The sequence below is a fragment of the Pipra filicauda genome, unplaced genomic scaffold (genome assembly GCF_003945595.2).
Source record: "Pipra filicauda isolate LSUMZ 115617 unplaced genomic scaffold, ASM394559v2 scaffold9_size5747161_pilon, whole genome shotgun sequence".
Lineage (NCBI taxonomy): Eukaryota > Metazoa > Chordata > Aves > Passeriformes > Pipridae > Pipra > Pipra filicauda.
In genome coordinates this window covers 4,482,155-4,504,975 of record NW_024105198.1, presented here as the reverse complement: position 1 = coordinate 4,504,975, position 22,821 = coordinate 4,482,155, and the positions used below count along the sequence as shown (strand labels likewise).

The 22,821-nt window shown below is 38.0% G+C and overlaps 1 protein-coding gene and 1 long non-coding RNA gene across 10 annotated transcripts in view; one reads left to right on the top strand and one right to left on the bottom strand.

Moving 5' to 3' along the window:
- NLGN1 (neuroligin 1) overlaps window positions 1–22,821 on the top strand; it is a 395,043-nt gene that overhangs the window by 351,925 nt on the left and 20,297 nt on the right. The window lies entirely within an intron of this gene.
- Window positions 19,035–21,135, bottom strand: LOC120322540. Its single transcript, XR_005562306.1, has 3 exons — window positions 21,078–21,135; window positions 19,550–19,648; window positions 19,035–19,326 (listed from the first exon to the last, which is right to left on the bottom strand). It is a non-coding gene; the product is annotated as an uncharacterized LOC120322540 (long non-coding RNA).

The window sequence follows — 22,821 nt, the reverse complement described above, 5'->3', positions numbered from 1 at the left end:
TTGTTCTCAATTCCCTCACTACTGAGCTGCTTCTCAAACACCTTCCTTTCTACTGTTTGAAGATATTTGGTCACAGCCCCATAACGCAACTGTTTGCTGTCCTCCTCTCTGAGATACAGCCTGTTTAAATGGGGTGTCCTTTTGAATGGAGAGCTTTCTCTTGCATTCACTGCAGCCCAGGAACACAAAAAGTGGGCTCACAAAAGGCTGTTTTCCAGATCTGTGCCTCAAATTATTTATTAGCAAACTTTCACAAAGTTCAGACCTTACCAAGCAGAGCAGTGTCTCAGACTTGTGCCTCCAAAAGTGCTCTCATGAGGTATCAAATAATCATCTATTGTAAAGGGCCACACTTACAACATACTGCAGTGATATATCACTGCATCTTCATTGCTTAGTTGCTGTAACACATCATCACAACAGTGTCAGACAAGAAACAATGCACTTTAAGCTGCCTTCTATCATATATGTTATTAAAATGAGACTGTAGTGATGCAATGAAAAATATTCCTGGTGAGTTCTCTGGGTATCATTGAAATCATTAATAATGCTGATGGTGATGTCATTTTTTGTAATCTAAGGTACAGTCATTCAGGTTCCAGCCCAAGCTGTTGAAAGCTGTTCCATTTTGCCCAGGTCATTTTGTTGCTTTTATTTATTTAGTGCTACCACTGTATTTTATTTTTTCAGCCAAGCCTTACAAGCAACATAGACAAAAAAAACAGAGAGAGTGCTTTTTATATTTGCAACTACAGTATTAGAGCATTTTTCTTGTCAAGCTTGAGTTGAAAATTGTATTAAAGGAAACTTTTAGTTTGGGTTGCTAAAGAAAAAAGGCTTAAGTGATTATGCTGTCTGCTGCTTTCATTGTGCTGCCTCCGGTCTGGTTTCCCATGCCAGTAGCTTGTTAATCTGCTGGGCTATAACAAACAAATATGACTGAAGGTAAAGCTCTAAAAGTGTGTTAGGGACCTGCATGTCTCATGAAAGTGAGAAGCTAGATAGAAGAGGAAGATATAGATTAATGCCCTAACTGAGGGGAAAATTGCCTTGTGAATTTAACCCTGTTACCAGGGTGCATAGAAAAGCAGGTTTCATAATTCCTGCTATTCTTTGAAGTATAAACATAAAAGAAGAGTTCCTCAATTGACATTTCTTGCCTGTACCATCCACAGCTATTAATTTTATAGTGTCTACCTTTCTGCCAAAGGTTCATTCAAAGCACTTGCTTTGAAACCCAATTCCATTATTGATTACCAAAACACCAGTACATGGAGTTCATGGAACATTCTGTCTGTCACAACAAATCACTAAGTGACTCTCTTGAAAATGCTTTTAATGAAGAAGTTCACATGTACTTGTCATCACTTCGCACACTGTTTCCTTTCAATATTTTGACCTGGATCAGCAGTTTAAAGATTATGTTTTTCATAATGTACAACATTAATTTGGGTGGGTTTGATCTTTCCACTGGAATGGTATTTCTCTTTCCTGACAATAAATTCAGATATCATTTGGATCTTGAATTTCATAATCCAAGGAGATTTTTATAATAATAATTATTATTATCTCCTTATCTTTCATATGTTTTTTCTGAGAGATGGGGGGAAAATTATTTTCACACACTTCCAAAGTAAAAGCTGAGGTACTTCCAAAGTAAAAGCTTTTTCTCCCTCTATTTTTTGCGTAATTGTTCTCTCCTGTATTAAAAATGGAGATAAATGGAAGACAATATTTTAGATCTAAGAGAAGGCAGATGGAAATGAAGGTACCATCTCTATACTGAGAATGCAATGACCTGTGTGGTTTAATCTCTGTGGGATGTAGCAGGGTCTTTTAGATAGGTATTCAGCATTGTTTGGACAGCAGCAGTAAATTACATCATATCTGCAAGCTCACAGTTGTGTGTATTTGTTTCATGTTCTTTTCTTAAAAAGGAATTTATTTGAGTTGTTTATTTTAGTTAAGGCTTTAGAAGGAACTTTAAAAAAAAATCCACAAGCCTCTTAATTGCACTCAATAAATGACTCATTCATTCAGTATAACTTCATACATAGTATATCAACCTCCAATTTCTGTTTGATTTTAATTATAATACTCCTTGGGCTTATTTCCTCACAACTTAAAAGTGACATTTGCATTAACTTAATAACCTTTGAAAAATAGATGAGAATGCAGCAATGCCTTTAATAAATGTTGTTCATAAAGTACCATTGTCACAGGATGCTTAATTAGAAATATTGTGTGGTCAAAATAAGAATAGAAACGAATGAAGCAGATAATGTTTCCTTCTGGTAGCAACATCCTGAATGCTCACAGTAATGGAAATAACTCTTGTTATAACTACGCAGACATGCTGCATGTTTTGCAGTAGTGTTTGCACTTTGCCTAACTTACAAATTCAGTAATTGGTGAATGTGTTGAAAATACCAAGCGCGGTCTTTCATTGTTAATACTCTATTCACTGGGGGAATCAAAGATGTAGCTTTGAGCCTTGCCAATATCTTGACCATCCTATATGGATGGGAAATTTCCTTAGATTGGGGTTTGAGGAATTTTTCTTTTTTTTGAGTAAGCAGTGCAGAGGTCTGGTTTATATGCCAGGTAATATTCATGTTTCGTAGTGATTTGGGCATAGAGTACATATTATTTGCACAAATGGGCTTTCTTGGTGAATATTTCTTAATGAGATTTAGTGAAGACATTGAATGAGGAGAAGAGTATTTAGCATTGGGAGAAGAGGAACGACAAAGATGAAATAGCAAGAGGGAAAGAAATGCTGACCGCTGAGGGATTTGATAAATGAGAGCTCGAGATCAGCACATTTGACAAGAGAATTGGGAGGGAATAAAAACGTAGTTTTACAGAGTTCTTGTTTAGTTGCTGAGGTGCACTATACTAAATGTTTATTTATGGATCCACTTCTTTCCTCTTTATTTCTCTGTGTGTGGATTTATCCATTCAATCAGATAAGTCTGCTTGCATATTATAAATGGTAGATAATCTCTGTGTGAATTGCTTTGGTGAACTCTGTGGGGGGATAGTACTTAATTGTAATAAATGAAATAAAACTGACATAAAAGACAGTAATCACTTCAAAGTAAACACACTATCCTAAGCAACTTCTGTGGCTTTTAAGTGAAGGATCATCTCTACAAGGTGTTGGGTTTAATTGGTTCTTTGGGACATTTCTTTATAAATTTCTTATAAATTATAAATTAATTTACATTTAAATGCCTCTATTCATAGCTGAGTTAGCCCAGAACTTAAAGAACAACAATATCATGTTCTTAGAAGTGTCGCTGACTGTGCTAATGATTAGAGTGTTTCCTGAGCCATCCTGATCTTTACTGCTTTGTAAAATTTCTAAGCCAAATGTTTAGGTCCCAGTGAGCACCATAACCCTGCTGCTGGCTTAATTCAGTGTCTCTAGTATTGCTTGACTCAACCGGGTAGAAGAAACATAAAGAAAAAAAGCTCAAGTTCAGCATTTTGCCAAAGAGAAGTGTCAAAAGAAGAAAAATATTTATATTACTGAACTGAAGTGTTCCTTCAGCTTAATGACCATATGTAATACACAAAAAGAACAAAGAAGATGTAATTAAACAGCAATAAAGTGTATTAATTAATTAATAGAAAAGTTAGTTTTCACACTGTATGTCTAGTCACTGAGTAGAAAGCAATTCTGAAATATTAATCTTGTAAACAAATCCTGATGACTACAAATAATGAGGCAAACAGGGGAGCATCACATCTATCTGCTTCTTCTCTTTTTAATCTGAAATATTTCAAAAATCAAATATTTTTCCCCTTTGTCTCATTATGGACCGTGATCTGAACCAAGGAAAAGAGTAGACTGCTGCACACATGCTGCTCTGTTCATGCCTTCAGGAGGGACCTTGTTCTCCACAGACCACAAAATAGAAATACATTTATTTAGCTGAGAGGTTCAAATGGAAATGCCAGCCAATATTAGTGAAGTAAATCTAAGCAAAGATAGATTTTATGGAGAAGTGGCTTATGAAAGGAAAACCAAACCTCCTACAGCAAGCAACACTGAACAAAAGAAGAATATTTATGCCTCAGTGTAAGAGTAAAAAACATTAAAAATCAAAGAAAAGACAGCCTAGTGTGGTTACATGATCTCAGTCTGAAGAGGAAGCTCTGTGAGCAGCTCTGTTACAGCAGCTCGGGACTGTGGGCTCTTCCACAGCAGCTAGAACTGGAGAATCCTGCCACAAAATACTGAAGCCTGTATGGACCACAGTATTTCATAATATTGTCTTCTTATATAGGTGGTCAGAACAACCTGTAGGAAAAATACTCTGATTAAAGAAAGGCTGTGCAGATAAAATTCTTTAATCAGTGGAAACGTAAAATATTCTGAGTTCTTTCTGAAAAAAAAATCTAACACTGGAAAAAGAAAAAATGTAGTCAGAACTGAAGAAGACTAGTAAATCTTCAAGGAGCATCAGTGACTCCCTTTATGTGCTCTGAGACTATCCAGCCTCTGACAATTAATGAAGGAGAGGGGATTTCTCTGTAGAATTTTGCTTTTTCTTTGAAAAAAGCAATTAACCACGAGCAGTGCAGAAGTTCCAACGTTGAGCAGGTGCTCTGTGGAGCTCTATATGAATGAGGCTTGTCCACTCGAGATATTTTGTACATGTTGCCTCTATTTTCCCGTAGAAGGGGGTCAAAAGCATACAAACTAAATATGCCTCTAGTGAATAATTTTAGAAAGCAAAACCGTAGTGGTGAACCATGATAAAAAACCCCTGATATTACTGTATTTTCAATGACCACTGCATTTGCACACATGACTAGTGTAGGATACAATATCAAAATTAAAAGGTATTTGGAAAGAAAGTCATTTTCTGTGGTTTCCCTACATTTATTTTACAAAATAGTACTACAGTATATCTGCCAACATTTGTGTTTATTGAAACCCCTATTTATTTCCAGATATGGGACCTCATTACGCTAATAGTATACTATTATGTAAATGTATTTTCTATAAATGTCTAGTATCTGTAAGTAGTTTAGTCTCAATGTCCCTAATGTAATATATCAAACAATAACTCATTTGTCAAAGAGAGACAGTTCATTAGTATTCAGCAATCATTTGGACAGAATAAAACAGCAACGGTATAAAAATTGATGTTGCGAAACTTAACAAATGAGGGAATAAGGAAAGTGTGATTCCGGAAATTGCAGGCCTGCCCTCAAGGGCCATTTTTAGGTCACTTGTCTGCATTTTAATATTACATTTGTTTTAGAGAGTGTCTCCAAGTTATTAGGTTGGGAGGGAAGCCAATTTGCAACCATGACATCAGTATCCAGGGGGTTCAATAAATGGGAACATAACAACACTTGGGACAGAGTCAGGGTGAAAAGGTGTCACACTGCCAACTGTGGCATTGTAACTCAGTTTTGCAATTAAATTATTGAATGATATAAACCTTAACTTTTAACGTGTTTAAGCACTGGGAAATTTGCTCTTGAAATCTCTTACCTTTTGAGACAAGGAAAGAAGTAAGTACTTGGGTATATGACCTAAATTATGGTAGTTTTTGCGTTCACTTTGAAATTAAATTACTGCATAGATACAGAGAAGTGTGGTTGGTCTATCTGTGGGCATGTTGGATAAGATGCCATCTCCACAATTTTATGTTGGCCATTCTGCACAGGAATCAATCCTGTGTTATTCTGTTCCTTGAACAGTGCTTTGCGTCTTCTCAAATTATCAGTTTCTTTTCTCCTCATATGTGTGGGTTTGTCTTCCACTGATGTGCATTACCTGATTAGTAGAGATACAAAATTTTTACTGACTCAGTTAAAAGAGGCATTTACAAGGTATTGTAATATGTCTGGAAGTACCTTGTCTCTCATCACTGCTGTAAGGTTTGCTTGAATATGAATCTCTTTTATGTGAAGAGTTTGAAGGATGCTGCGCGTGGCCTTTAAATACCTTACTAGGCAAAGTTACACTTTTTTCTCTGACTCACAGAAAATGTCAGCAGCAGATTTTGTGAATCTGTGTGTATTTCTACATAATGTTCATCTCAGGTCAGAGAACAGCACTGGTGCAGTGAGTACTCTTGCTTTAGTTGTTCTGGCTCCCATCATTGTATATTGAGAAGAAATGGGTATATCCTAAAAAATCCATTGGTTTGATATGGAATTTGTGCGCATTTTACTTCTAATTTGGTTTTTGACCTGAAAATAAGTGAACCAGATGGGTAGGTACCTAGGTACTGAGAAGTGGTTTTCCTGTATGCTTGATTCAGGTTTCTCTATTGTCAGGCTTATTCACAAGGATGTGTCTGTTCATTTGATTCAATAATCTGTTCCCCTGTTATTTTTCCTCCTAAGAGCACTGTAACCCCCATTCATCAAGTCTAAGATTAGCCATCTATGGCTTTTCCAAAAATACCAGGAGCTACACAGTTGCTTTTGAATCAGAATTAGAATGAAACCTTCTTATAATGCTTTCTCTTTTATATTCAGCACCCTCATTTCCATCTTTCACAGCTAAATCAGGTTATTTAGATTACAGCAAGGTCTGAACCAACTCAGATGAAAAAAATTATCTACAGAGCCTATTTACATTTCTTTAATGAAACACTACGTTGGTTTTGTATAAAAAAGATTTTTTTAAGACAAAAACCTGAATGTGATAAGCATAATACTATTGTGAAGTAAAGATAAGCTTAAAACTGAAACTAGTTTTTGAAGAAAAGAGAAAAGAGATTGTTCTTTTACTGCATGATGCAGATGACAGTTAATTGACATGTTGCTTTGGTCACTTTATATAATATTCAGAAGGTGACAGTTCCACAGTGGTATTTGAAATACTTATTCTGACCACCACAAATTACCTGCACCAACTCAAACTGCATCTGTGACAAAATATGTAAACACTGGGCTTGTTGTAAAAAGTAATCAATACACCTGGAACCCTGATGTCCTGCGTGCTCCCATGAGGGAGCTCTGGTATGCACCAGCCTCTTGCCATGGAAATCTGGGATCACGAGCCATGGAACAACACATCTCAAGTTGCCAAGAGGAGGGCACCGGGCAGTTGGCACTGTAGGAAGTGCCTGCTGGTGGAACCATCCATTCAGGTTAGATCAGATCTCTTCATTGTGTTTTCTCAGTGCAAAATAACCCAGGATCTGATTTTTAAAAATTGTTATAATTTTCCACAACCATGGGAGTGGAGCCCAAGTCTGAATCATCAGTATTTCATTGTTAGCCAAAATATGGCCCTTTGGTTTTCTCTTTAGCAACAATAAATTCCTTTCCATACGGAACACCTACAGAATTAATTTAAATGAGGCTGTCATTCTTTTTCATAGGAATTTAATACTATCTGTCTGTGCATGAAGAAAGGAATCCTACAGCTGCAGCTTTATGTCTGTGTTTTTCCAAACTCTACTCTCACGGTCTTAAGCTCTGCCAACTCTGCCAGGGGAGGTTTAGGTTGGATAGTAGGAAGAAATTCTTTACAGAGAGGGTAATCAGACATTGGAATGGGCTGCCCAGGGAAGTGGTGGATTCTCCATCCCTGGAGGTTTTCAAGATGAGACTGGATGTGGCATCAGTGCCATGATCTGGGAACTGTGGTGGTGTTGGATCAAGGGTTGGACTTGATGCTCTCAGAGGTCCCTTCCAACCTGGCTGATTCTATGATTCTATGTACCTGCCCAATCAATCTCTAAACCCAGGAAAACTTGTAATTTGATGTAGCCCATTCTTTTAATAGTGCAGTAATTGACAGAGTGGGAGGTTTCTGATACTGTGGAAATGTGACATGAAAATATCTGATATGTGAGAAATAACCTGCCATTTATAGGATAGTTGAAAACCCAGGCAGTTCAGAACAGATGCTATCAAGTGATACTCTTTTCAAACCATCATCTCTCTGCTGACAGGCTGCTGTGTTGCTTTGGTGAGCAAACAAGAAGTGTTACAAGCGCAGCTGATGAGCAGGCACAGATCATGCATCAACAAGACTGAAGCAGTATTTACCTCTGGGCTAATACAACACTGAAATATTAAAATCTAGTCTCATAAATACCTGTTTGAGAGGTAATGAGTCATTCATCAGCAGTCTGCTAATGACTGACTGCAACTATCAGGTGTGGATTTACAGAAGGCCCTAGGATAGTCAAGCTAATGATAGTTTTTTTTATTTATTATAACCTGTAACGTCTCTTAAAGGCAGTATCAGAGTTGTCTATATTATCCCTTGTTACTGTCATTTTAGAACCTCTGGGGGTTTAAGGTTGTTCTTTTTTTCCTTTTGGAGGACCTTAATGTAAGTGTCTTACAACAATCTCAAAAGATTTTCACAAACACAGATTGTTGATGATAGGTGTATAATTTTATACCAGTAGACATCAAAATAATCCTCAGAAGAGATAACTGTAATTCTCATCTCCTGTGTGGGAAAAATGAGACTTGGAGCTGTGATCTGTCTGAAGCTCAGAGGAGAGGATGCAGCTGACAAACCAAGGGAGTTTTGCCACCTGCTGCTGGAGAGATGCTGTGTGTCCCAACACACTCAGGCAGCGCTCTGGAACAGCTACTTGTTTCTCAGTCATAGACCAGTTGAAACAATACACAGCAGGAAAATCCAAAATCAGTCCATGGATAGGAAGGCAGGCAGAGTGCAAGCGTTTCACTAGGAAGAAATTTAGTCCTAGTTTGACTATTGATAAAACCACAATTGAAACTCAGAAATACTTATGTGCCTCCTCTTTGGGGTGATTTTTCTTGCCTTCTAGTGAGGGGATTAGTATATATGCCAGATTTTTGGGTGGTTCTTTGCACTGTGTTGTTGAAGCTGCTTGTGTGGTCACATTATGTGACCAGTTCAGAGTTGCTGTAAAAGTCACAGCTGCCTTTAATCCAAGGGATTATTGCTTAGTCACACAAAGTCTGAACTGATCTGCACAAAAATATGGTCCATGTGTTTGTGTTTGTTGCAAAACAAGGCACCCAGGACTGAAGTCCAAGGAGGAGAAACCAGGTTATAATGCAGGGAAGAAATCACTAATTAAAACAAAACTTTAACACAACCTGGAAATACTATGGTAATATTTTTGACCTTCACCTTGATGGGTCCCTTCACTAGATTCTTCAGAAGGGACTTTAATAGTCCTTCTCTGAAAGCTTACCAAGCCAGGAAAATAAGTAGGTTAAAAGAAGTACCTCCACACCATAACCTTGGTTTCTTCACACGTTGGTGTCATTACCTGCCTATATGATTATGAAAAAATGTCCTTGGAGCTTTAAAGTGTCATGAAAGCAGACTCAGACAAACTGACTTTTCAAATATTTCACGTATGAAAACTAGAAAGTACCAGTTTACTTCAACCACGAAATAGTTTGTTTAGCGAAAGTGTCCAGAAACTGGATTAACAGTCTATAACCTGCAGGAGCAATGCCTGTTTGGAGCTTTCCAGCTGCCTGGGAGATGGCTTGCTGCCAGCCAGACACAGAACGTGCTTCTTCACCTTCAACAATAAATGATTCTCCCGTAGAGTCAGCAAAGTTCTACCCATTCTTGCTAGAGATTAATGCAGAGGGCCAGTAAATGGGTGCTGATAGACATGCAAAGGAAAGGAGAAGGCCCAAAGTGATGAACTGTATCTCTAGCATGGGAGTAATTCAGTCACCCTAATCAGGCTTTGTGGTTGCAGAGCTATCTGGTTCAGCACCATCTCCTCAGCTGAAGCCCATATAAAGATTAGTTACAGTGGAGAAGAGTTCTGAGTTGTTCATGTTTACAGACTTCCTTCCACCCAGTGCATTACCGGCTTCCATCTTTCCAGATCTTGAATTTCTGAAATCATGAATTTCCTGGCTGGTGAACTATTAAAATGCAGATTAACTAAACTTCAAACAGATTTATTGTGGATGGCTCCTGCGAAATCCTTTTGGATTACCTGCCTCTGGACATCATTTCATAGTCTGTAGGGGTTCATTAAGGACAGATTTAAAAGTGTTAGCTGGGAAAAGGCCAGCAGGAAGAGTATGTTGAAAATTATTCATATTATTATGCTTGATCTAGTGATATAGATTTACCTTTTAGGAATTTTTAAGTTTCTCATTTGCAGCAATGAATAAGACATGCAAGCATGCCTCATGGATCATGGCTTTGTTTAAGAGTGCATTTCATAACCACTGAGTTATTTGTGGCGAGGAAAGTCACCCGTGCTGAGAGTGCAAAGAGGAAGGACAAGAGCCGCAGTGCACGTCCCTCGCAGTTCTCAGCTGCAGCAACTCTGTTTCCCTCTGAGCAGAGCCTTGAGATTCCAAACATAGCCATGAAGCATTTTGCTTTGTTTCTGCCATCTAACCCATTTCAAAATAAAATTAGCCTGGGGGTTATAAAAACAAAAATAGCGATGTTTAGACTTACATGATTCTCTAATTGTGCTGCTATTTGGTTTTGTACAAACTGGCTCCAAAGCTCTGATGATTTTTTCAGAGATGTAGTTAATCTAAATTTATGCAGGAGCACTGTAATGACTTCTCCTTCAGACTATGAGGGGGTTTTAATCACTTTCAGCATTTAGCCCCTCATTGGGCAAAGCACTTAATTCTAAGCACTTGGGTACTCCAACTCCTTGCTGAATCAGGACCAACGACTAAATGCTGAATTCTCAGTTGCCTGGGGTTTTTAAAGAAAGTGGAAGTACAGCCCTGTGATCAGGCATAATTTTGAAGCTATTTAGCAGATGGGCACTAAATTGGGGCCCTGGATGGGGCTGGCAGTACCATTGGAGCAGCAGGAGCCAGGGTCTCTCTCGAGCTCAGCTACCTCTCTGCCTGTGCCCCTTAAATGGCAACCCTCGCCTCTAGCTTTTATTCTGTACTTACACAGGCTAAATATAGAAGTTCTCCTAAGCTGTTTGAAATCACTTTCCACTTCAGATCTCTAAATGTCTTATACATTATTGCAAATGAAAAACTTAAGAGTATTTTGACAGTGTCAAGCACACAGTCCAAATACTCCTCATTGAATCCTGATCCAATTTACTTTGACTTAGGTGGGTACTGAAGCCAGTTTGAAAGTGCTCCTATTTCCAAACTGAAGTGTATTCCATTGACAAGGACTTGCCAGAAAAAGCTGCCAAGCACTGAGGAGTGTTCAGCATTTTGGACTGTAGACTGACTTGTCTACGAGCTGGCTACAGTCTAACAGATACAGTTCAGATATTGAACCCTGGTCTTCAGTGATGAAAAAGTAATGCATGAAAGAATGAGACCATCTTGTTCTTCTGGCTAGTGCTGACCCTCACACCTGCTTCAGCAGTTTTGTATTCAGCTTCTATGTGCTAGAGACCAAATTTTCTACCACGTTTCCCTCTAAAATGTGCTCCTCCACCAATACAAACAGATGTTTTTGCAGCTACACTTGTGCAGGTTAACAACCACAATAGTAAAGTGCATATGGGTTTTAGAGTTTATCCCCTTGAGCTTTCATAAATGCTCTTTTCAGGCTCTAATGGCACCGCTGATGTGTGTGTGCAGGTGTCAGTTGTGTTGAAGGATGCTTGCAGGCATTCACGGCTGCACAGGATTGATGAACACGGCAACTGGGGGTGAATAGCAGGTGCTGAAAAACTACCCTTTTTTCTTTCAGCTTTTAGTTTTCTAGAGCTCTTTAACTGACTGCAGAACTATTCAATTGTATTACAAATACAGCTCTTTTTTTTTTTTTTGTAGTTATAAGCAAAACTATCATGATTGCAATTTTAATCTGTCATGGATTTGATCTCACCATCCACCAAAAAAAGAGACGTTTTATTAGAGGCAATTTCTAATAATGTTTTTTTATTCCTAAATGCCTGCAAATAGGAGTTATTTGCCAAATTCTAAGCGGTAAACAGCATGAATGCTTCATATGCTCCTGTAGCCACTTTCAAAAGATGCTGCCAAAGTACATATTGCATCAAGGTTTGCCCTGAAAAAGGAAAATCAATCAGGTCAGATGCTGTTTCAGCCTGAAGCTTGTTTGGATGTTTGCTTTCTTTCTGAAAAGGTTGGGAGCCATTTCCTCTTCTGATTTGGGAAAACTTGCATGACTGATCCCTGCTCCAATGGTTAGGTGAGAGAGACCCCAAGAGCTCTGTTATCTTACTTTCCGTGAATGAAGAACAGTAGATATATAAATGTCAGTAGGAATGGACAAGAACTACTAATCAGACTTAAATCTGGTAACGTGGTCTGGTTGTGTAATGGGTTAATTTTGTTGTTGCTGGAAAAAAAAAGGCAGGCATGAAGGGGAGTTTTCCTAGATTGCAGTTCATGACAGAAAATGCAAAATTCTTCAGAAAAGCTTTACCCTTGATTCTAAAACCTTATTGAAATCACATCGACATCCTTTATAAAAAATGCCTTTTTCTAGAGAGCCATAGAGGGGATCTGAAGCATATTGTGCACTCACATTCCAGGTTCTCTAACCTTCTGCAATAATTGGCGGCTGGCCTGCTTCAAGGATAAAATTTATAAAGCAGAGAAAGCCTCCCATATGCTGCCCTTTTAAGGCAAGTCTTCTCATTACTGGAAAGCAGGAGCACAGTGATGGTAAAATACTGTAGAGATCATTTATCAATCACACTATCAGCAAAGCTGCAGAAACAGAACTTGAGAAATTAGACAGGGAAAAGCTCTAATTTTTTTCGTCTTCATCTCCCCATTTCCACCATCTCAAAACTTTCTGGTGCTTTGTGTCTCTTAGTTTTCAACGTTCAGAACAATGAGGTATGTCACCATTTCTCTCAGAAAACTTTCCCTCATTTTTAGCAGTTGTCATAGCCAAGAAATGTATTTGTTTCTTGTCCTTATTTTGGTGCTATTATATCTAGTGATAACCTGATATGTGGCAACCTGAATAATTCATACTGTAATGTACCTGCCTTCCCTGGGGTGTTTTTTGACCAAACTATATTCACTTTACCTTGCATTGTTTACCCACTTTTAAATCTTTTCTGAATACTTTCCCTTTCAGAACCTTATTATTTTTGTTTCTCTTTTGTGAGCTTACTCCCATTTGTTTTTCCTTTGTATTCCAGATAAGAAAGACACACTGTGATACCTGGGTTTTTTAGTACCTTTGAGGTGCTAAACAAGTGCCGAGCTGCATTTGCAGAAGGATCACTTTTGCCTGCCCTATGGCAATGCAAACCTGTATGGACTTAACTGGGGTAGAATTGGAGAAATCTTTAACATTGTTATCCTATCTTCTCCCAGTTCTCCTCAGGTTTAGCAGTCTGCATTTTTTTCTGAAGCTAATCTTTCTTCATTATGTTTTAATACTCTGCCTCTATATTATTGCCTCAGTGTTCACAAGGCCCTTTCCTTTTTGTGTCATTGCTTAATTTAGCTGCTCATCTTCCTTCTTCCCTATTATTTGCCAGGGTTTTAAATGAGGTGCTGGCCCCGTTTTTGGGATGTTCCCTTCAATACCCTGTACCACCAACATGGTTACCAAAATCAACAGCTGTGAACTTATGAAATCTTCAGGTCATGTAGGAGTCATCTGGTGAAAGAAGCAGGCAATCATAAGCAAGGAACAAAATTCAATAAACAGCATTCAATAATCTCAAACAAATACAAGTGTCAGCTCTGTGTTGATGAATCACAGACTTACCTCTCTGTTCCCAGCTTCTTGATTTTCCCTTCCTGACTCTTAACGCTCTAATTACTGGGAGAGTGAGAGGGTTGTTACTTTATCCTTCCAGATTCCTTCTGTTCCTTACAAAAACATAATTACATCCCCAGTCTTCTAATATTTCTTTTGTTTTGGAGTTTTCTTCTCACTAAATAGTTGCAGTATTCTTTCCATTTAATGAAACAGTTTCAGCTTTCTCTCCTGTTTAATGGGTTGGAAAATTAGCATTGAATGGGAACAGTCCGTGGCTTTGGTCTGTAGTTTAGGAAATCTGTGAGAAGAAAAGGAAACACTTGCAAAGGCTGTCTGCAGACTCAGGAATGGCCTTCATTTTCCTTTTTTAATTTTGAGTAGATGTGAAGACCTTCAAAAATGAAAACAGATTCAGTTTAGCAGAAGGCAATGTTGTTCAAATGCTAGAGCTTTTTTTTCCCAGACAAATATTATTTTTCAAAACTTAGTATTTACCATGTGTTTTGTGTTTGTTCCTCAAATATACTTAAATTTTTCTTCAAATGCACTTACATTTACGGTTAGCAACGTATAAGATCTAAGTTAGTTAACCACACATAGACTTCTGCATTCTCTTTTATTGTCCTTAATATAGTATTCTTATAAAAATTTTAGATTGCCATTAGTGTTGTATTGTGTCTTGCTAATTGATGAGATTGTGGTTTTCTGAGTAATACACAGTGGTCTCTAAAGGGCATTGCAACAGCTCAGCTCCACAGCCCTGTAAGAATTTGTGTGTTTTATGGATAAATCCACTACATGGAGTCACACACGTGGGATAAACAGGCGGCACAAGGAGGCTTTATCAGCGTTTGGCCCCCAAGGGTTGTGCACAACACAGGAAAATCCAATTAGAGCCACAGGGAGTTTTTTCAATCTCTTAATCGGCATTTCAGCACTGCAGATGGATATTATTGCCCACTATTTAAACTTTATTACTCCATTTTTCTGTCTGTAGCCCTTCACCTCACCAACCCACCTTGAAGAGACGGCAGGCACAGCCATATAAAACTTTTTACGACCTTGGCATCTGCACTGTTTTGTCGCATGAAAGTACAGTTGTGACAACACAGAGGAACCCAGCCAGGATTTAAGCTGGTTTCACCAGGGCAGTTTGCTCTGCCTCCAGAGCCTCACCTGCCCTTAATGACGGAATATGCAAGACCAACTTGTTTTTGAGGCTAATGCTTTCACAAGAGGAGGCAGGATGATCTAGGATGAGGGAGCAGGTGTTGGCTGCATCCAAGCCCTGGTTTGCATTGAGGCACAGATTCATTGTGTGACCTTTCATTGAGTCACTTGACTTCCAGTGTTTCAGTTGTGCTATAAAATTGACTAAAAGCAGGACTTAAACCAGACTGTGCATCCTGGGTAAATAATAGACTCAGGGAAAACATATAGGAGGAGGGGATTATGCTTTTGTATCTTAAAATACCTTCCCTGACAGAGAAGGTGGGTCTGCTATGGATGAATAATCTGTTAGCATAAATTATTGTTATTTTCAGTGATGGCTTACCAGGTATATGTATCAAAGAGTGATACAGTCTGCTTGATTTTATGCTACATTAACTTTGCCAGAATGCATTTATTATATTTAAAACCTGCTAGGTGCCTGCAGTGGGAACAAAGATTGCGTAATTATTTTTTCTTTAGCTTGTGGGAAAACAAATGCTTTGAATATAAAAGATTCGAGGGGTGAAAAGTTCATTCTGTTCACCCCTCCATCGAGAGAGTGTAGACAAAAGGTAATCTGATTACTAATTTGAAAACAGATGAAAGGAACCAATTTAGTGATGAAATAACTGCTACTTCCATTTGTTCCCTTTGTGTTATTGGAAACAGTAAATAGATTCAACAGTTGAGCTGTGAAGCAAATTTTTTATTATTCTATAATAAGCATCTTCCCCAATCAATTAATGGCTTTGGAATAAATAGCTTCAGGTTTTGATTTTAAAGCATATACATGAGATTTTTTTGCAACAACAATAAACAGCAGGAAATGTACCAATGTGCAGACCCTGTTTTAAATGAGGAATGTAGAGTCTATGAAATTAATGGGAATATCTTCATTAAGTTCACTGTCTTTGCTACTTCAGAAAACAATAATTTGTTCTGGAAAGCATTGCAAAATCCCCATGGGCAAATTCATAGGAAGCGACAGGTAAAGATTTCCATTTTGGATGGCTTTTCCATACGGATGTTGGGTGTGTTCATTCTTCCATCCCACATTTATTATCTGAGCTCTTATCATTTATATGATAATAACAGTGCCTCCTTATTTACTGTGGTTTGTGCACTGGCCAATACCTGCTCTGTCTATGTGGGGAAGGGGTGTATGCATGGATACTGTGACATGCAGAAAGCTCTCTGATCTTTATTTGTCAACAATGAAACTCATCGATCCTAATATACATGTATATATTATAAAAAGAGAAAAAAACAAACTCATCACTAAATTTTTAAAGCAGAGAACACATTCCTGGTTTCACAGCTCTTCCTATGCTTTGAAAAGGAGAAGGGATTCACATGATACATATTTAAAATGTAAGAAGCCTGGAACCCCCAAGCAATAGCAAGTTTTTACTGTCCAACTATAGCATTCTTTCACTCAACACTTTTTTTAGCACATAGCACCTTTTTTTTTCATGCTCTGTATCTATTTTGACATAGTTCTGGGAAGAAGGACAAAGGTAGAAGGAAGAATAAACTCTCCTACATGGCCTGTTCCCAACAGCTATCAGGCAGTGATTTACAGTATTAAAGTAAATATTTTTCATAGCAGTATTTGTGTTTAGTCACTTTTAGTGTGAGATATAACACATTGTTGACTATGATGAATACATTCTGGGAAACAATAGCTGGGGCAGTGCACAGCAGTATTTAAAAATGGTTTGGAATGAAGCAGCAAATAAAGAATTAAAAAAGTCTTAAGCGGATTGGGGGGGAAAAAAACCCAAACAGGTAACTGTTAGATTAGATCCACCTTCATATAGACTGTCATAGATGGAGATTGACTTATTGAGAGTTGGGGAGATCACAGTATTCCAGCCACTGTAATGCTTTTAAATGGTCTTCTATAATGCTGTTAAATAGTCTTCCAAACTTGCAGCAAAGAATTGTAATTTTGAGAAGACACAGTAGAAGTTCTAATTTCTACCCTAGAAAGAAAAATATTGTCTTAAAACTACTGAGACTAATTCTAAATATTTAGGGACTTATTCTACTTATTTCCCAAATCATATGTGATTTTTCCATGAGAATTAACAAAATGATTTGTCATCTTCTTTGAATTTGAACTGATGGATCGTTGAAAAGCAAAACACATGTGGTACATTTTGTTCTGATGGAGAAAACAGTAACGATACACAGAGTGACACTAAATGAAACTGGTAGTCATTGAGCCACTCCCTTTCTACAGTCTATGCAGTCAACCCATCACTGCTGTTTTCAGAAGTTAACAAATGAAAAGAGATGAACTTTCTTTCTTCAGTGACTGCCTCCTGAGTAAAGAACAGGAACATAAGTACTTTAACTGTCAAGTGATGTTCTACACCAGTGACTACAAATAGAAAGTTATGCACATGTTATGTTAGAAGCTGGGAAATCATATAAAGATTAATCAAGCCAGCACATCAACTCATTGTATCACACTGATCCTCCACTGAAAACAGCTGGTATTTTGCTAGAAGTACTTTGCCAGAAATGGGACGTGATTCAATATTGCAGTGTCAGAGATGCCTTTGTTAACTGAAGCAATCCTCAGAGTCAGCAGAATTAATGTTGAGTATAGATACATTTTCTTACAAATCTTAAGCAGACCAAGAATGCAATCCATTGCAATCAGCAGATGCGTTTTACACTCAGTAACTTCTTCAGGATGTTGCTTGAGATTGATGGTAATTACTGATGTGTCATTTGGGGTGTGTTGTCCATTAAAACTCAATTTATTTCATCAGTTAGCACCCAACTTACATTATGTAGTATGTTAAAAGAGTATTCACACTGGAATTGTAAAGGTGGGTATGTGGTTTAAAAAGAAATCTACAAAATATAATGGCACAATAATTCTCTATTTCATTGCTTAAATCTACCAGATCCTATTTCTGTCTTCACAATTCAGAGCTAGGTTCAACTACCTCTCACACCACAGCTTTCCTCTATAATCTTGGCATGTCACTCCCCTCTTTGGGCTATCTCCTTGTTCCTATGACTGAGTATTGCTATTACCTAATTATTCAGGGTGAGGATAAAAACATAACATACTGTAAACCATCCTGATTCCAGAGTAATTCAAGGCAACACGTAAATGTCATAGAAAAGGAGGAGAGTAATAGACCATTCACGTTTTTTTCCTTCAACCTTTTCCCTTATGGAGCAAATCATAACTGAAATCTAAGGAGACTCTGGGACTTGGTCTTGCTCATGTGCCCTGTGGAAATGTCTGGCTTAGAGGACAGAGAGGTGGCAAGTGTTGTGTAAGGAGGTGCAACAGCTCCAGAACACAGTATCCTATAACTGAAGGGGTTTTGAACCTTTTTTTTTTCTTTTAAAAATTATGATGCTGCAACAACATCAGCAGAAATCTGCTCTTAGTCTCCTAAGCTGTGAATTGAACTCATTTAATAAACTCTCTTTTAATGCTATTTCACATGTCGATTCATTTCCTTTGCACAAACCTTTTCTACCTCTAACCTTTTCTACCTACTAACAAAATTTATCCCAGGGCTGTGGTGAGGCTTTAAGCCATTTACAATAATAAAAAACATCTGAAGTCACCTGTTAATACTGTCTGCAATCTTTAATTTCAGGTCAGGTGGCTTTTCATCCTATGAGTTCATACCTCCTGCCTTCAGCCGATGTAAATGAATGAGGTTTACTGGCATAGTCCTGCTTTCCATAGCTAATAATATTTCTTGGACTGGAGTGAAACATTTTTCCATTGTAAATAACAAAGATAGCACTGTGCTGTCCATGCAAAAAATATTGAATTTAGTGACAAGCTTTGCATATATAACATAATCCCTTGAAGGCCCAAACTCTATGACTTTTCTCCCCTTGAGTGTATCTTCCTATGCAATTAAGGAGGCTGTTTTCAGTTACTTAAGAGAAATAAGTGCAGGAGAATAGAGCCCTAAGAAATGAACATTAGTTATCCCAAAAGGGACCTAGTGAGAATGGAAGCTTAAAAGGGTCTACACAGTTTAATTCATGTACCATCTGTTTTTGGGAAAATTAGCACAGATTAGATTTTCCAACTCATCTGAGGCTAAGAAAGTGCCTTTAGAACCTGTAGTATTTGCTTAAGTATTAAAAACAAATTAGCACCGTTTTACTTACCGTGTGAATCCTGTGCATATTAGTTCCCTTTGGAGTAAGCTATAAGAATTGTAGCAGCAAAATAGCAAAGTGATGTCTCTCAGCAAACCACTCCTTGCCAATGTTTCTTAGCTGCTTTATAGAAGTGCTTGACATTCTTGTCCTCTTCTGAGCACTGTTTTGTTAGATGTGACCATTTTGTATAAATTCATTTCTTCCTCAAGGCTGAGAGTGTGTTCCCTGCGACCTCTGACTGGTGTTCCTCCTCTCAGTTTGGCTGTAAGTGGGTGTTGTAAGCTGAAAGACATCTAATTTAGCCCAAACATGAGTAACTGAAGAATATTACCCTCCTGATAAAAGAATCCTCATGCTCAAAGACCATGCAATTGTATTATATCAAAGCACTACATTATAATTACAGAATGGCTTTCAAAAAAAAAAAAAAATAAAACTTAAATTTTAAAATATTTGACGGAAATATGAAGTAACTTACATTTTGCTGGATTTTTTTCCCCTCACTTTGGTACTTACCAGATTTCTGTGTTCTGAGGGCAAAAAGATGAAACCAGATGAGGCTGTTGTGATACCCTCCAACTATGCAATATTGAATACCTGGCTTCCTGCTGTGGACTGAATATAGGGGCAGTAAATGCAAAGTTAGCATCTTTAACAGTGTATTTACCTCAGCTGGACTCTGGGTTTTTTTCACTCTATTTGTTGCAGAAATCTTTAAATATAGAGCAATCTCAGTTATCAGAAGCTGGATGGCACATGTACACACATTTCTCTTGCCAAAGATTCCCAGGCTCTTACTTCAGCTTTCAGTCATCTCACATAATTATATGAAATATCAATTATTTTATGCTACCCATGAAATATTACTTAGTTTAGACACTTTGTTGACGCTGTATGGTTGATGCTGTATCTATGAATGTACTTAATAACGTGATGGTTTTGCATATCTCAAAAGATTAATGGCCTGGAATTACATCCTTGCTTGGTATGAACTGTCAGATTTTCTTGACATGACTAGAATTAGTTAGATTTAAAAGAGCAATGAGCCTGGTCCATCATTTTCAGATGATGTAGTGGTAATGCATATAATACTCATTATGGAGTAGGATGACAGGATGCAACACCCAACAGAAAACTGTAGCTCTGCATTTAGTTGAGGTTGCAATAGGCAACCTTTCAAAGAATTCTCTAATTATAATAGAACAGAGTAAAAAAAGTTGCCTTTCAGTGACCAACTAAAGATTTTAGATTGTCATGGCAAACGGTACAGGCGCTTTTGCGATGGTACTTTTTTGGTGAGTGAAACTCTGTGTAGTGAGGATCAATGTGCTGATAGCACGAGCCTGTGCGTGCCCACGTCTGTAAAGTATTTGTTCACAGCACCTGTAAATAAAGGCATTGCAGCTTTGCTTTTGTGGTATCAAGGTGCCAGCTGAAAAGTGAAACTCAGAGTACTACGACGTTTGTTCCGGTGCTCCAGAAGCCCACTGTGAGTTAATCGGCGATTTTTCACAGACGACATCTAATCTATAAGTTTAAATTACTTTTCACTCCTATTATGCCTTAATTGAAGTGCACCAATGTGAAACTGCAAGAGATGGAGCTTCAGTAATTCTAGCTTCAATTAAGTTTGTGTGGATTTGAGTCTTTTTTCCTTCCTTTTCCTTGGACTGTGGATGATTCTTTGACACCTTGTGTTTATTTAAACTATTGCTAGAAAAGTTAGAGGATATGTATATGACCAGGTATTCTATAAGACCACTCCGAAGAGATAGGTAGGAGTTGTATGTATGATTTATAAATTAATACATGTCTTTTATGTCCTACTGTTTTGCTTAAAAGCTGTACCACCAGCAGCAGCCAAATCCCTCAGGATTCTGCTGGGGAGGAATAGTTTAACAGCAATCATTTTTTGGGTAAATGGCAGTTACCATCTCTATAACAGCTACCCTCATCCCATCCTTGACTTTTCTTCAGCTCCCTGCCTATAAGACACAAAATGTGTGTTGCAGCAGAGTAAAATCATAGTGAAGAAATAAAGCACCTTGCTATATGGAACAGGAAATTCAGCAGAAAGCAAAAGTTGTACTAGGAGAGGCAGGATGCCCTGTAAAAAAAGAACAGGCATATGGTGATGCAGTTAATTCTTAGTTACTTCAGATTTTACCAGAACTGATATATATTTACCAGAAAATTAGATTTGATGCCCCTATCTGGGCATATATGCTCTTACAAATGTTTCTGGTGTTCAGCTAATAGCAATGAAAGCAGCATAAGAATCTCACTAGCACAAGCCTGTGGATTAAAATAGTTGTTTGCAACATATTTTTGTTACAGACCTTCCCAAGTTTTCCTTCGTGGCTCAGATGGTCATAAAGTTTGGTTGTGTTTGCTTTTAACTGGTTTGCTCCTCTGAGTGATTTTTGGCCCCTGAGAAGTAGCCCACAGACTCTGAGAGGTCAACAGGTATAAATGGAAAACCTACTATATTTCTTAGCTTTCTCACTGTTGGACATGACTTTTTCTCTGAGTGAGAATATATTCAGCATCTCTGACATCACAAACACAAAAGGCAGCTGCTGTGATATACACCTTGATGTGCTATAATTATGATGGTGTTACACTGTGCTGCAACGTGCCTCACTTCACCAGTCGAACTGAAACTGGGTTGCTGCTTTTTCTACTTACTTTTTCTTATAAGAAGTTGTTCTGATATGCAGGCTAAGATAGCCACACATGCAGTGACTTCAGTAAGACAAATATGCCTCTAGGTTGAAGGGACAGAGCAGAATGTCATCCTCCTGGTCCCTGCAGTACCAGCAGCACAGTGTATTGCAGCAGAGAAGCAGGTGTGGGTGTGATGCCACAGGTACGTCAAGGAGTTATTGAGCCACAGAGCATCTGGAGAGAGCGTGGCAGGTTGTTATCACTGGGGTAAAAATACTGCCAGGTATTCCTGAGGATTTGTCAAGTGATAAATTGATGGTGTGCCCCAAGAGCATTTCAAAGAGCACAGTGGACACAGATATAAATCCACATGAATAACCGAACTGCAAGAATAATGTTGATGCTGATTAAATAAGATTAAGCTTTGCAAAAGGAGAAGGGGATAGGAAAGGCAGAGGAAGAGAGAAAGGAGGAGGATAGAGAAGGTTCATTTCTCAGGCCTTCTCAAAACTTATTTAAATTCCCAGTGCATTTAAAGGGTCTGTCTGCACTGAGCAGACTACAGAAATCAGATCTGGATTATTTAAGTCTCATGTATTGTTTAACTCATGCATTCAAAAGCAAGACAGCATTTTGTGATGATCTGGTCTGACCTCTACCTGTACTCCACTGTTCATAAAACTTTACTGAATTGAATCTCGTCTGAACAGTGACATATTCAGAAGGCCTCCAATGCTGATTTGAGAATGCAAGTGATGACATACTGAATGGAGTTCTTCGTAAATTGGTCCAATGGTTAATCTTTCTATTTATTTTCAAATAAGGAGATTTGAGTTCACAGTAAATTAGCACCATAATTTCTGTGTTCTGATTGAAAGATTGCACTTCCAAACAGCCGCTGGGCTTCTAACCAGTGATTTGCATATGCAGTTTTACGTGAAGATTTCTAACTTCCCTTTCATCAGCTCATAGAATATATATTAGCATTGATTGGACCCTCATTGCAAATCTCAACACTGGAAAGAAGTATCAAAAATTATGGTGCTGTCCCTCTCAGTGGAATTCTTAATTAGGATTTATTTTTTTTTTATTTCTAAAGTATGAATTTTCCCTTCTAGTGA